This window comes from Macrobrachium nipponense, chromosome 1, assembly GCF_015104395.2.
Source record: "Macrobrachium nipponense isolate FS-2020 chromosome 1, ASM1510439v2, whole genome shotgun sequence".
Lineage (NCBI taxonomy): Eukaryota > Metazoa > Arthropoda > Malacostraca > Decapoda > Palaemonidae > Macrobrachium > Macrobrachium nipponense.
The window spans coordinates 161,854,170-161,863,474 of NC_087200.1; positions in this window are offsets into that span (position 1 = coordinate 161,854,170).

Sequence of the window (9,305 nt, forward strand, 5' to 3'; positions counted from 1 at the left end):
TACGTTAATGTGCTGCATGACATTGCTACCAGCTATAATAATACGCCACACAGAGGATTAGGAGGTGGGCAGACCTCGAATCGCATTCACGCGTAAGTAGACAGAGAGGATATAAGCCGTCAGTTTTTTCAGGATATATACAGTAAAAAAAAAACGGATCACTGTGGAAAGAACTCGTCAGTTTCATTTTTGAAGGTTGGTAGTATAGGATTGTATTCTTCGGAAAGGGATATACTGTGCAGGACACTTACGATTGATTTAAAAAATAGGGAAAGTTGACGGGAAACAGAATCCTACAGTATATTATTAAGAGGACTTGCAAGGGTGGAGACTTAAAGGACTGTTTTATAAAGAAGGGTTAATCCCCGCTGACCTACCGGAGTTCTACAACTTAAATATTTTAAAAAAGAGGAAGAGATGTAATAGGACGTAGGAGTACCCGAAACAATTAAATTCCTGGTTGAATGAATCTCAGCTTGTTCGGGTATGAGCCATAGCCATCCTAGCAAAAAAACGTTAATATTTCCATCTACTTGCGAGAATAACTAATGAAAGGTTGACAAAAGAAAGAGGGGCAGGAGGAGGAATATCAGAAGTGATCGGTAATAACGTTAGTAATAGTAAAGACGGTGGTAATGGTAATAGAAATAAAGGTGATATGAATGTGAGGAGTGAAACTCGCAAATCGATTCCTCTCAACATTTACAACACGGGAGATTGACGTAAAGTTCCAACGCCGGTTAAATCAGTTATATCTCCTCCTCCTCCAGCTGGTAAAACAAAGAGAGCTATTATACCGTTAAACGGGATTAAGCAACGTATCACTCAGGAACGTGGAAATCCTCCCTTTAGTAATATCATTCCCATATCATTTAATGAGAGCCAATTCCATTACGCCACTGGTACAGTCGAATATCTACGAGACTCGGGAACTGTTCTAGCAAGCGGATCGAAGAACTAATGCAGTAAACATACAGGATTATCAATACTTGATTAACATAGCAGGTATCAAGGAGTGATTGATAAGAAATAATGCATTACAAAAACAACTGAATATCTAACCGGGGCATAAACAAGATGCAGGAAAAATAGGAGGTGTGGTGGGGAGGAATGGACTAGAAGATTGTGTACATAAGATGCATGGGATGAGAGTGCTCACGAAATTAGATTTGGTAAGGAGCTATTACCAGATGCCTCTTGAGGAAGGGAGCAGGCATGTTACAGCTTTTTCGAGTGGTAGCTATCACTATCAATTCAAGCGATTAAGTTTTGGATTGGCTAACGCACCTGCTGCCTTCCAGAGGGCGATGAATGTAGTTTTGGCTGGTTTTGATAGAAGGAAGGTGACTGTGTTTATAGATGACGTTTTGATTGCGATTGAGACTGTTGAGGAGAATGTAGAACTGCTTGACAAGGTTTTAGAATGGTTGGAAGAGGTTAGAGTGAAAGTGAAGCTAGAGAAGTGTATGTGGTTGGCTGGGGAAGTGTAATTTCTTGGTCATAAGGTGAGTGCGAGTGGCATAAGGAAGAGTGAAAAGTTTGTGGAAAAAGTAAGGGAGTTTCCACGTCCCCGGGCCCGGACTGTGCATGAGTTAAAGGGTTTTTTGGGTTTGATCGAGTTCTGGATGAAGTTTGTTAGGGATTGTTCGGGTATAGGGAAGCCATTGACTGAATGGACCGGGAAGAAAAATTTTACTAAGCTGGGGTGGGATGAGTGAATGGTGGGAGCATTTGAGAGATTGAAAGAGGAGGCTGTTAGAGATGATGTCACCTTGGCTTTTCCAGACTATAGTGAAGATGCGAGTAAGCTTGAGTTGTATACTGATGTGAGTAAATTTAGTATGGGAGGATGCTTGGTGCAGATGCAAGAGGTGAATGGGGAGGGACAATTGAGAGTAATTGCGTATGTGAGTAAAGCCTTTGATAAAGCAGAGCTGAAGTATTCGGTTGTTGAGAACGAGCTTGCGGCAATAAGGTTTTGTGTGAAAGCGTTGAAAGTGTTTTTGTATAGGGTAAAATTTGTCATAAGGACGGACCATTGGCTGTTAGTGTATATGATCAAGAAGGAAAGTGTGAATGCTAGGATGATCACGAGGACAATTGAGGATTTTAGTGAGTTTGATTTTAGCTTAGAATATGTACCAGGGAGTAAAAATGTGATTGCTGATACAATGTCTAGGATGCATGGTAAGGGCAATGGTATCGTGAAAAGTGACTGGGATCCGAACATGGTACCTGAGGGGTTAGTTGTAAAAGAGAGGTTTGAAGGGGATGACAGTGTGTGTGTGAATGTTTGTTTTCAGTATTGAAAGACTTGGAAGGTAAGGGTCTGGTTGAAGAGGTACCCGGTATGTTGAATGAGTTGCGAGTGAAGTTGATGAGTGATGTGCAGAGGGAAGTGGCATGTATGGAGGAACAAGGTGGGGAAGAGGAAATGTTGCATAAATTGTTGTCAGCAGTATGAGTTGTTTGGAATAAAAAGTGTTTTTGTATTTTGGATGGGACAGACAGGTTGAGTATCAAGGAAGGGTAAATACAGGTAATGAGCATGGGGTTTTGATGATTCGGTGTGGGGAACATGGTTGTAATTGGTTGGTTACAAAAAGGGACTGTGAAGGGGATTTGAGTCAGAATTGCAGAAATGGATATAACTGAGGATGAATGTGGTGAGGATGATTGTGATGTGGATAACCAGGTAGACCTGGTAGTGAATGTGTGTATGCATGGGACTCAAGGGAAAATGGTGATGTTTGTCAGAATAAATGATAGTGAGTACTATAGTTTGGTTGACACAGGGGCACAATTTTCTTTAGTTAGTAGGTCAGTGGTGAGTGAACTTGAAAGATGCGATTGGGAAGTGAAAAGGCAGTGTACAAGTGTAAGAATACATGGGTTAGGACAAGGAAGTGTTTTACTATAGGAAGAGGTACGGTTAAACGTTAGGTTAGGAGATCTTGAAGTAATACATAAATTTACAGTTATAGGAGAAAACGATACACCAGCTTGGTTTTTGATAGTGATAGATTTTTTGAGGATGTATGATATAGGCATAGATATAGGAAACGGATTACTTAGAAAGGGGGGCAGAAAAATAGTTAGGATTCAAGATAGTAACGTATTCGTAGCGAATTTTGTGGGTATGATTGATATTGCTAGGAGTGAGAATGATTTGTTGAGTGAGGAAGAGATTGAGGAAATGCAAGATAGGTGCCTGGAGATAAGTATGTTATGACAATGTGTTTTGGGAGGAGTGCGTGTGGAAGATTGGCCAAGTGGGTTGGATGTATATAAGAGGGTTGCTAAACGGTTTGTGGTATGTAAAAACAGTGTACTTTTTGCATCGGGAAGGCGTGTATGACAGGGAAGTGTATGTGCCAGTGTTTTATGTTGAGTCAGCTGCGAGTATGTGTTTGTCGGTGCATGATCGGTTTGAGCATATGGGGAAAAATAAGTTGTGGGAATACATGAGCAAGATTGTATGCCCCTGGGTTGAATAAGATTTGTATGGATGTAGCCGTCACATGTGAAGACTGTCAGAGGGGAGAGTATCAGTGTGTGCATATGAGTCTGCCTGTGTTGCGATTGCCGATGAAAGAGCCATTTGAAGTGCTTGGATTGATTGTGTTTCTTTGCCTAGGACTGCGAGAGGACACATGGGGAGGATTGTGGTGGTGGATCACATGAGTAAATTTGCCTATGTGGTTCCCAACAAAGATGAGAGGAGTGAAACTGCTGTGCAAATGGTGGGTCAAGTGATGTTGCCTATGTGTGTGTGTGTAAGCCGGCAAAAGTGTTGAGTGACAATAGACCTGAGTTTGTGGGATGAGAATTTGAAGAAATGTTGAAGGAATGGGGTATTGTGCATGTGTATTCTACTCCGTATATGCCCAGTGCAAATGGTTTGGCTGAAATCTCTGTTAGAACGATGACTGAGATTTTGAAAATGATGAATAAAGGCGACAATGATTGAGATATGTATGTAGGACGTGCAGTGTGGGTATATAACGCCACACTGCAGAAGAGTATTGGTATGTCTCCTTGTAAATATGTGTTGAGTTTTGTATGGATTGTTAGGCCACGGTTGGGTCTGTCAGAGAGTGATCGGGATTTGTGAAAGAAAGCGAGTGAAAGGTTTGAAAGTTTTAAGATTGGAGATAAAGTGTTGAAAGAAGTGGTTGAGATAGGAAGAATGAATGTGAATAAACTAAGGGAGAAATTTGAAGGGCCTTTTGAGATTTTGGAAGTGGGACCGAGTGGATTGAGTTATGTTTTGGGGAAATTGCGAGTAGGTGGGGGGATGGATGAGGTTAGGGCACACCATAACCAGCTCTGTAAGTGGAGGGAAGTACCACAGTATGTTTGGGAGAATGCGATGAGTGAATGGTTGAGAGTGGATAAGTGTGAGCCGAGTGTCAGTGAACAAATGGGTCTGGGAGATCGACAGTTAGTGTTGGTTGAGTATGGAAGAAAGCGGAAGAGTGTAGAGAAAGGAAGGAGAAGGGAGAAGCATGAACGGCATGGTAAGGGAGTAGTGGTAGGGTGCAAATGGTTGATAAAGCGAGTAATATGGATGACTTTGAGAGAATGAATGATAGTTATAGTGTATGTGGGTTTGAGTTAACAGGGATAAGTGAGACCTCAGTGGGAAGGAAACTGAGTAGTAAGGAGGTAGTTGATAGGATGGATAAGTCTTTGCAAGAGTTTGATAGAAGTATGGATGAACTGAGATGTTGGGACCAGAGCTAAAAGATGTCGATGAAGTAGCGAATGAGATTTGGGAGGATAGTAGTGAGGGAGATAATGGGAGTTTGAATGAAAGTGGTTTAGAAGAAGTGAATGGCGATATAACTGACAGAATGTATGAGGATCCTTAAACAAGATCCAGGGGGCCTGCATCTGAGCATCCTTGGGTGTTACGAAAGGCAATTTAGTGTGGGTGTTGCGAGTGTAAGGAGACGTTGTCAAATGTGCCAGGGGAGTAATATGGAGGAGTGATAATGGTAGTTTATGTTTGACAACGTCTCCGAAGGTTGCGTGAAAGAGTGAGAGAGAGAAATTGGTGGAGGAATAAATGGAAGAGGTTTAATGGCGGTCGTAAGCGTGTGTCTGTTGTGGCACTCGCTGTGTATATCGGTGGTAAGCGTTGGTTACGAGTGTTGGGAGAAGTGAGAATGTCTGGGAGGAGAGCTGGTGCTGGTTAGAGAGTTTTGGTAGCAGTATTATTGGTGGTCAGTTATTTTGCGGTTCTTGAAGCTGTTGGTTAAATTATTGTTGGTATTGTATGTTTGAAGGTTGTTGTGCCTGTGTTGTTGAGCTATTTGAGCTTGTTTTGCTTGTGAGTTCAGTTGGGTTGTAGATGAGTTGTTGGAGTTGTGAGTTGTTGAGTGTTGTTGTTATGGTTCCTTGATGTTGTAGGCGGTGTGTTGACTTGTCGTGTTATTGGTTTTTGGTGCTGATAGTGATTGTTTGTGTAGTGGTCTTTTGTTGTATGGTTATTGAATTGCGTGTGGTTGTTGTCTTTGTTTGGTTGTTTGTGTGTTGTATTACGACGGCTGGCGGACAGAGGAGCAGCTCCTCACCCTGAGTCTGAGGTGAGTACATATGCTTGTGGTTTGCGAGTTTTTTTGCTTTTTAGCTTGTGTAATCCAACAATTTTATTTTAAAAATAAACTTATTTACGCTCAAAAAACATTTCCTCACACATTATTTACAAGTTATCTTCACATGAGAAAGCCACAGTGAACATTTAACATGACAATTAGACGGACGAATGTGGCACGTGGCTATTGCAAATTTTATGTCCATGAGGTGGACCAACAAATCAAAATATCAAGATCTGATACAAAACATATAATCGGATTGCCCTCTTTATGTTTGTTAATATAAACCCTAAATATGCTTCATTATTCAGAGGATGTGGGGGATAAACTTACACTATAGCATGACAAATTAAGTAACAAAGTAATGACTCTGGCTGTGTGGAGAGGAGAAGACGATCCGTCTTACTTGTCACTCTGGTTGGTACCTGGGAAAGGAATGCTTGCTGTGGGCTGTTACCCTCGAGCAAAACTTTGTGACGTCATGGCATAACAATTCTAGAACAATCGACACATGACTCTATTGCGTATTATCTTTATTCATTGAGTACAAGATTTAGCAATTTGTTTTAAGGTAGATGTCGAACTCTAGTTTCACATTATGCGCTACAATTCAAGTTGGCTCGAGGGATTCTCCCATAGGCGACGCTTTTCGCTAAGCACGCTTCCTTTGTTTTTATCTTATATACATGGTTAATTTTGCATTGCAGTTTTATACGAAATATAAATCTCATGACAGGTTTATTCACTTTCCTCCTATACACAGTTTCGTAAGGATTCGCTACATTTTTCATTTATCCATGACAGAAGCCACGTAGTCGCCTGCACTCGTCATTGATTCTTCTTCTTACTCAAATTAACCCGGCGTGACAGCAGGTTTGTCATTAAAAGGGGGATCCGTCCCTTTTCACGACACCATCTTTAGTCCAATAGTGAGTTGGTCAGGCATAGCCATATTTCGTCCATTAGTCACCATGCATGTCTCATAGGTCACTAAGATCTCACCACAGTCAGAAAACTCATTCACGGGATTCTAGGAAACGGCTGATATATTAGTGGGTTCTAACCCTACAGATCGTGTAGTAGTTATGGATGATGAGTTGCCCATGTGATTGAAAACCATGTGGTGGTGAAGAGGCGATGCTTATTGGTAGTCACATGTGGAGCAAGATTCAGATAAATTTAAAGCCTTTACATCACGAATTGACTGCAGATAATAGGTTTTTCAGTGCCAATGCTAATGCTAGTAGTTATAATGTTTTGATTACATATCTATTTTAGCTAAAAGGAAGGTCATTCAGGGAGGCAACATCACTTAAAAAGGCTTTGATGATGCATAGAGAGGAATTGCAGTATGAAATTTATGTAATAAATTGGAATAAGAAAGATTAAACTTTATGGAATTGTTTTTGGTATTGTGGTGTCATTATCACATTTGGATTGCCTTCTCTGGAAGTTGACATGAAATTTGGGATGTGTGCAGGTGGTCCGGGACCCGGGGGGTTGGGGGCGGGGTGAGTGTGTCAGGTGTCACCAAGAATCTCGTTAACCTTGCTTCTTTCTTCGGCTCCTTCGAGTCTTTGTGGGTTGCTGGCGCTGCTACGTTGTGAGGGGTGGCTGTGGGAGCCTTGGAGGAGCAGGGAGTCGTCTTATAGGCACCGGTACAGCAGCGCACTGGGGCTTTTAACCACTCAACCATTCTCAGGAACAAAAATGTTAATGGTTGATAAAATTAAACATATAACATATATTTACTGAATTTGTACTTCCAAAAAATCAGTGTTTACACACTAAAAGACCTGCTGTAGTACAGCAAAGATTAATCAACACAAAAGTTTGAAAAACACGAGCCTTGAAAAACAAAACATTTTAACACAAATATTATCTAATGTAAACCATACAGATGGAAATAACGAAGTCTGAAATTGCAATGAGTTATTTATTATTACTTAATTTTTTATACTTAATCCAAACTCCCTCCTGCGTTATTCATACTGTAAGGCAAGAACTAGCTTGTCCAATTACATATCACAAAACTATCAATATCTGGTTATTAGCACCGCATCATAAATTCGTAAGTTTCTATAACTGCTACATGCTTACCCTACAGATTCAGTCTCTAATAACTAGTGACATATAAATTGTGGCTATTAAATGTACTTCACATTTACGTTATGTAGTGCGTGAGAGATGGCAGAGGTGACTTCGATACTACATCAGGGCATCAATCTGTTGATAGTGCCACGTGCGATTTAAGATTTCAAGAAGAAAGCGGGGGTTGCAATGGGTGCAACAGAGATGTCAGGATTTATTTTGAGTCGATTGGTAAAAATTTTCATTAATTAAAAACAAAATTACAACTATGTGAAAATAAGTTACATCTCTATATGTGGATAATTGCTAATAGGAGAGTGGGGGGGGGGGGGCCTTGTTTATTGGAAAAGAGGAGCGTAAACGTAATGGAAAAGGGGGAGAAATGTGAAAATGAGAAGTGTTTGACTCTAAACGATCCTTAGTGAATTCTATTCAAATTCTGTAGTTCCCATATAGGAAAAAAAAACTGTAGCATATAGTTATCATCCCAAATTAACGTGTTTCATAAAATTAAATGCTTATCACAGGTAAAGAAGGAATACTGAACTGTGGTTCACGCTTGCCAATTACTTAGTTAATTATGTCACACTAGCTTAATGTACAATGCAGAGAGGATCTAGATAAACTTCCACAATTTTAATCCTATGAAAATATATTTGATTTACTTACAGTAGGTAGAAAAGTAAGTATTGCGAGGTTAGTTGTCAAATTATTTTACTTGGAAAACCTTAAAAAATGGTGTCCTGATTATTTACATAGAAATCATGAGTTCTTTCTTGGATATAGGTATAAAAAATATCTTATTTTTAAAACTGTCAGCCCCCTCACACACACAAACGCAAAAGAACTGATGTCATGTTGAGCATTAAAGAGAGAGATACCATGAATAATTTGGTGATCGTTGTGTTTCATACATTTTACCTGCTAACCAGCTTGAAAACACATATTTCTAATAACAGTATTTCATACGAGTTAACTAAATACCAGCCACAGCTGTTATGGGGAATTAAATGTTTTCGAAGTTATCTTTGTTTTGGTTAGTCAGCTGATTCTTCCGTCCAAATCTGTTGAAATGACGTTACTTTAGTTTATCGCATAGTATATATTTTTAAAGTTTAATATTACAATTAAAATATACGTATGTGATTTAAGCGTTCATTCTTGTATATAGATGCTGTCTGGTGTTAAATGGTAATTCTTATGCATTTCCTAATTGAGATCTAAGCCTGAGAGTGCGAACGAACATTAATGTGCGACGCAGACCTTAGAAATGTTTCCACTTTACAAAAAGTGTACTGGGAGTTATTTAAAATAACGTTGCTTTGTCGAAATACCTTATATATTTAGTTACGAAATGCAAATTTTAAGAATTAAAAGCTGAACATTGTAATTTTCGATAACTGGAAAGAAATTACATTCAAGACTTGCTATCCCAATGAGTCTACGTAAAATTTATTTCATAACCGAATACTTATATATACAATTCTTTCAAATGAATAAGATTTCGGAGATGGATTAATTAAGTGTTGAAAGCGACCCTTTGTGGAGTATGGTCGTTAATAAGGACTCAAATTGCGTCCTTTAGATATCCCTAATTACTTGCGGTAGATAATT